We start from the raw sequence: 7360 nt of genomic DNA, 5'->3' as shown, positions 1-7360 counted from the left end.
AACTATGACCATTATTAAACTTTTCATATCTCCTTCAGCATCAAGCTGGCACACAGCAGAACTCAAACCATCTGGGCCCCGACGACGTGTTGTTATTGACCCATGGCAGTCAATGTAACATTCATGCATAATTTACACACTAATAATCAAGAGTTGGCAGAGGAACTATTACATTTGGTTACTTCAATTTCAAGGGGAGATATCTGAACTTGAGAACTGTCAATCTAGCCATGATTTTTACGGAACTATCCTTGTGGGATTTGATCATTTAATCCACCTAATTGCATGAAAATAGAATAATTTAATGCATATTCCCAACTGGAGTTCACACCTAAACAAACACACATGTTCCTAAATGAGTGTGCGGTGAGTCTGTGCTTTTCTGTCATTACTGCAACCATTGCATTAAATTGTTAAGAAACCTAGTTTCTGAAAGGAAACTATAGGAAAATATCTAGCCATTTTCTTAATTAAAGAGCAATTCTTTAAATCTTACTGTGATTTTAAAACTTTAACATAAACTCTTCTGCTCTGAGGAAAATTATATAGTTAGGCTGCCAAAGAATTCCCTCCCCAAGAATTTACACCATGTGATCATGTGGGCTGTGAGCATTCTGAAAGTTTTCCCCTCAGATCTCCCAGACAGAGCACTGCCTCTTCCTCCCACATAGTTTGGGGTTTGGGTTATGTTTTTTTCCAAAAAAAAAAGACATGAGAATTTAACTCATTTTTACTTTTAATGTCAGACTCATTCTGAGGCTATATACAGAATCCAGCATCAGCACAGAAAAAGTCATTTGAGTTTCCTCTTCCTCATATTGAAATGAAAAATAAATATCTAAAATTATCCGTAACACATAGTTTTAAATTGAGTAGATGTAAAACGCTTGCTCTGAGAGCAGCACTGAATTCCCCTCAGAATGTCTTTAGAAGTGGGTTTTTATATGTCTGCCATCTGAGTTTTTTATATCCACATCCTTAGAAGGCATTTCATGCATTACCCAGTCTGTCCAGCAAGAAGTCCACATTAGCTTGTGGTAACTGTACTACCATGAGGAGAGCAATCAGCATTACCTCATTGCTATCTTCTGCCTCTTCCAAATTTACAGACTCTTCATCCATCTTCTGGCAGCTTCAAAGACAAAAAGTAGGCAAACTATCCACCTCTATTTCGATAATTCTACCACACATCTTTTTTTGCCAGGATACAAGAGGGTATTTTAGAAGACAAACATTGTGACAATCCAGTACCCTATTGTCGTTTTGTAATGTTTTCATATTTCCATTGCATTCTTCCACCTGGCCACACCAGACATAGTTAACTAAGCTTCGTTTGTACTAACTTCATAGACACAACACCAGTTACTATAAAGAATAGAGTAAGATCAATCATGTGCACGTGACTTTTCCCATCACTGCCTTCACTCTGCCAACTCCTCACTATTCTTCATCTCCTTAAGTATAACTTACTCAGGGAGACTTCCTCTCTACCCTCCTTCCTCTCCCAACACACACCTGTCTAGATCAGGTCCTTCTATACCACATTCTGAGAAACATCCTAATTTTTCTTTTTCTTTGTGGCATTTGAAATGATTGTAATTTTAGGGTGATCTGTATAATTGTTTTTTACTGTTTCTCTCTCCTCCTAGACTGTTTACATGTCCATGGTTACTGCTCCATAAGTGTTTGTTGCATGAATGAATCCTTTGAGTAACATCTTTTATTAAAGAAACAAGTCTGATGAGATTATAGTCATGTTCAGATTTCTATTATCAAACTGAGGCACAATGAGGAAGAAATAGAAATAGGCCATTATCACTTTGGCATTTAGAAAAGCATTTAATCCAAGCATAATTCATTTCATGAGCCTGGCCCTTTAAAATTTAAAATATAGCAAATAAACATACAATGATATTACCTTATCCTTGGGAACAATATTTTCCCCCGTTATAGTTTTCTATAACCGACACAACATCAAAATGTGGTATCTGCATTTTCAGCAAATCATTTAATATACAAAGTACCATTGCAAAATAGCCTATTGAGGAAGATAAAAATTTACTACCATCTTCATTTGGCCTCCCTGACCAATCTCCTCTAATGGCTACTCTGTGTTATATTCCCCATGTTCTCTGCTGTTTATGTCTTTCCTGCTGCCTCTTTCGCTGCTTGGCTTCCCCTCTGTGCTTCATGCATTTTACCACTGGCATGCAATCCACTGAAGGATGTTCCCACAGAGATTTTCCACTCCGTGGAGGAGTCAGAGATTCACCATTAACCCCAAACTGGCCTACTGGCATTTACAGAACTGTCCAATAATGTCCCTCCTTGCCTCTCATCAGCTGGTGTATGCTTGGAAAATACAAGCAATTATGATATTGTCCTGAGGTAAACACGATTAGGAATCAAATCATTAGAGAAAAAAATCCACAATAATGCTTTTTAAGCCAAATATAAATGATTTATTAAAAACAATCTATATTCATTTGTCAGACTGATTTCCAGAACTGAAAATCTCATGTAATGTTTCTATCCTTACCTAAAATGGTACTTAAAAGGTTATTTGAAATGTTATTTGTGATTACTAATTCTTATGGTCTTGCAGAAATCAAAACACCACATACAAATATAAGCAAGGGTAACAAGGCAGCTGTAAATGTTTTTCCTCTAAACAGATTCTCGAAAGTTCTTTTCACTGAAAAAAAAAATGCAAATGACTTCTGCTAGAAAATATTAATAAATCTGCATGCAAAATTTGATTCAGGAAATATTAGGTGTGTGGTATGTATGGCACTGGTAAAATGCAGAGATAAATAAATCCTCAACCTCTCTGTCCCTCAGTATCTTCATCTGCAAAATGGTAATAACAATAGTACTTACCTCAAGTATATGTTGCAAGCATTAAATGAGTTAACATATATGAACACTTAGGGATGGGCCTGGCACCTAGTAAGTGTTCAGGAATGTTAGCTGTAATTTTTATTATTTACAATAATGAAGAAGTTTTAGCCCCGGCATGTGAGACTTAAATGTAAACATAAAAATATGGACCCCACTGTGGTTGTTCCAGATGTTTTTAGTATTTTTTAAACCTCACTCGCCTTGAAAATGCATCTATATGAGTAGCACCTCCACCATACGTCTGATCAACATTGGACAGCTCAGAGACTTGAAAAAATAAACAATAAAATAAGGGCTAATAGTACCTCTTCAATCCCTCCACTCATTTCCAGAGAAAGCCGAGAAGATAGTTCTTTCTGTAGGAGCCCAAGTTTCCAGCCCAATCTAATGCCTGGATCCCTTCTTGAATATTCTAAAGTGAACCTGAAAGACATCAGATAAACTCTAAAATAAAATTTGTTTGTTTCTTTTGGTTGTGTGTGTGTGTTTCTTTTGAAATCTATAAAATGGGGATAATTAAACAAGATGACAATATATGATAATATATAATGCTGTGAGCCAGACCTCGCTACAAGCAATTTCCATATATTAACTCATTTAATTCTCACTATAACCAATTATTGTTCTCAATTTACAAATGAAGAAGCTAAGGCACACAGTAGCTGGTCATATAGATGCATCTTGTCCAACATCACACAATTCATTAGCCAGGATTTGAAGCTAGTAATACTCTTAACCACAATATTTTTCTGGTCCCTACTCCATCCCTTCAGCACTTACATTATAAATTATGCCTATACCAAAATTTCTTATATGTCAAGACCAAAAGCTCCAGGAGCTCCTTAGAGGAGCACAAAGAACATTGGCTTTGTTCTGTTTAACAAAGTCTAACTATGTGGTTCCTGTAACTAGGGTCACCATACATCTAATTCTGCCTGGGACCATCCAGGTTTGTACCTGTTTCCCCAGTGAAAATTATAAATAGCACCCCCTTTCACCTTCAACAGTAATGTAAATCACATGTCTGATCTTTCACTTAATAGTTCCGAATGTGAGAAATGAGTTTGTATGTGTGTATATGTGTATGTTGCCACCTGAGATTTTGAATTATTTACCCTTAAAATACTTTGCTACTTTTTCTTGCACAGATTTCTATCTTTAAAATAAACTCAGAATATTCACTCATCTCAGTAGTCACCTAGCAAAAGAGTTGAGGGGGTATAAAGGAGTAACAGGCCTTTACACCTATGACACAAAGTATTGGTAATAATTCTGACTAGAACTCAGCTTATTCTCCCATTGTCCTGCTTAGTTCATGAACTATTGTTGAAGTTGTTTTGTAAAATGTATTTGAATGTATCTTTGACAAACATACTGTTAGTCACTTTTCATTTTTTCGTAATCTCTAAATTGATATATTCACTTGCTTGATCATTAAAAGCACACGTATGTTTATTGCGGCACTATTCACAATAGCAAAGACTTGGAATCAACCCAAATGTCCATCAGTGACAGACTGGATTAAGAAAATGTGGCACATATACACCATGGTATACTATGCAGCCATTAAAAAGGACGAGTTTGTGTCCTTTGTAGGGACATGGATGCAGCTGGAAACCATCATTCTCAGCAAACTATCGCAGGAACAGAAAACCAAACACCGCATGTTCTCACTCATAGGTGGGAACTGAACAATGAGATCACTTGGACTCGGGAAGGGGAACATCACACACCGGGGCCTATCATAGGGAGGGGGAGGGGGGAAGGATTGCACTGGGAGTTATACCTGATGTAAATGACGAGTTGATGGGTGCTGACGAGTTGATGGGTGCAGCACACCAACATGGCACAAGTATACATATGTAACAAACCTGCACGTTATGCACATGTACCCTAGAACTTAAAGTATAATAATAAAAAATAAAAAGAGGAGCATCCTATTGTTCATGGGGTTTCCTTGAGGTTTCATTGAGGTTTCAAACTTTCGTGCATTTTTTAGGGCATGTATAAAGTAACAGATTGTTTTCCCTGCTACACTTTCACCATTTCTTGTCCTGGTTCAGTTATCTTTGATGCTTCTTTGTTTTATGAAGTTAGCTTGTCTTCTGTCAATCCAAGAAAATAAAAAAGAAGTAGAAGAAAGAAAAGAAACAATTACATCACCTTTATATGCCTTCTGGATACCTTCCTTCCACTTACCATTTTTTCAAAAATGGAGTGACTCTCTTGATACTGATTATAAGTAGATATCTGACTGGAATGCCCTTTGCGCCTTCTCCCTCTGGTGAAATATTATCTAGCGTTCCAAGTCCACATTAAATATCTTCTCTTCTGTGAACCCTCTAGACAGAATCAATTGATACACCATCTGTGATGCTGCAGTTTTCTTTATCCTGTATTATGATTTTACCCTCGTCTGTCACTTCCCTCATTTGTGAGCTCAATCACAAAGCAAGAATTTGTTTTTATATCCCTCCCTTGGGTCTAGCACAAGGTCTGGTGTATATGTACTTAATGAATGTTTGATGAATTAATAGCATTTTATAGTATACAAAGTTATTTCAAACCTATTAGCTCATCCTGGCTCTATAGCAATTTTATGAAGTATAAGATTATATTGTTTAGACTCATGAAATATAACATTATGAACACCACCATTTCATAGATGGGAAACCTGAGAAATCCCAGAAGGTAAAGGGTATAGGGGAAGAGGGGTATAAACCACTGTATAGGTTCCTAACTCATTAGATTTATTCAAACAATACATCATTTAGTCTTCAAGGGCAATAATGATCATTTTGACTTGAGAAAACTATTTTATTTGACAGTCTTTTCTAGTGTCCAGAGAAGCTTCTGGAAATTGTGTTTCTGGTTTTTCTTTATAGTATCAGTTATCAGAACTACTATGAGCTTTGCTGTGAAAACTTCATCTGACACAAAATGTGTATGACACAGACTGAACTTTCAAAATTGCGCAAGTCAAAAAAGATAGGCCTTGAAATTACATTTCCTGAGTAGGTTTTCCATTACTTTTAGAATGGCCTCCAGGGTAAACCTGCCTCCACAGAGTAGACCTTAGCCAATCTTTATCATGGTGGTCCACCAGAAAATTTCCATGTGGCAACAGGCCACAGCTAAAGTAACATGGATAGGACTGCTCTCAAACCACTGAAACATTGCCTGAGTGTCCTTTTGTGTAGTCCAGACCCTTTCACCCTAAATTATCTGCTTATTTTTTGCTAAGGAGGTCAGACTGCAGGAAAAATTCATTAACATAAAATATCATTTACATTTAACCTCTGAACAAGGAAAGTGATTTGAATTTATATATATATATATCTGTACTACTAAAATCATTTTTAGTTCATGAACATAAAATTAATTAAATATATGGGCAAAAGACACAAGATCAGCAAATTGAATCTAAATTGTAATGTGTCATAGTAAGAAAAGTTCAAAACTCAGACGAGCCAGGGGTGCCTGTTCTTTTAACCAGTATTGATCAAGTACCTGTTATAGAGTAGGCACTGTGTTATATGTCAGAGATTCAGTACTAGGTGAAACAGATAATGTCCCTGATCTCACAAAGCTTTTAGTCTCATGGGAAAGTCAGATTTTGAACATGTAATTACAACGAAGTACAAATGCTAAGGTTCACTTATACTTCACTTAAGGGAGGCCTGAGGAAAGGATGCTTTAGCTGATACTGAGGGATAAATAGGTGAGGTAGGCAAAGGGGAAGAAGAAAGATAGGAAAATGAAGAGTTTTTCAGATAGAAAGAGAAAAGGAGACCCATGAGAATTCACTATGGTATGCTCCCTTCTGCCTTGGTGAGAATTAAACTAGCAATTTGAGTAACCAAGAGAAATTAAGAACATAATAGGGAGAGAGTCAAAGGCCAGAGAGGTAGCCAGAATACAAATCCTGGGGTAGCATATTAATCACATTAAAGGGTTAGGACTTTATTCTCAGAGCAGTGATATGCCAGTGAAGTTTTAAGCAGGGTGGTTACATGATGGACCATCCATTGACTGCTGTGTGAAAAAATGGATTGGACAGGGCAAGACTGATGGTAAGGAAACCAACAATGCTAGGTTATTACAGAGGCCTAGCATAATAGACTACACAAATGGTCATAAAATATTTCTATTCCTCTACTGACACCCTTTGGCAGTGCATTGTCACAGTGACTCAGTGCCCCTGGCTGGCATTAAGAAATACAGCACAAAGGTTTGAAGTGTACTCGTACCCTGTTCACTCTTACCACACTTGAAATCCTGAGACCACCATGTGAATTAGCCCAAGCTAACCTGCTGAAGGATGAGAAACCACATGGAAAAGAACTTAGGCACCCTAGCCAAAAGCCATCCAGCCCTCAGCTGACAGCCTGCCCACCACTAGATAGACATGAGTGAGGTCATGGTAGATTCTTAAGCCACCGGCCAACTCACTGGCAAA

Source organism: Chlorocebus sabaeus, chromosome 20, assembly GCF_047675955.1.
Source record: "Chlorocebus sabaeus isolate Y175 chromosome 20, mChlSab1.0.hap1, whole genome shotgun sequence".
Lineage (NCBI taxonomy): Eukaryota > Metazoa > Chordata > Mammalia > Primates > Cercopithecidae > Chlorocebus > Chlorocebus sabaeus.
The sequence above is the reverse complement of the archived record's forward strand: the minus strand, read 5'-3'. Positions refer to the sequence as shown.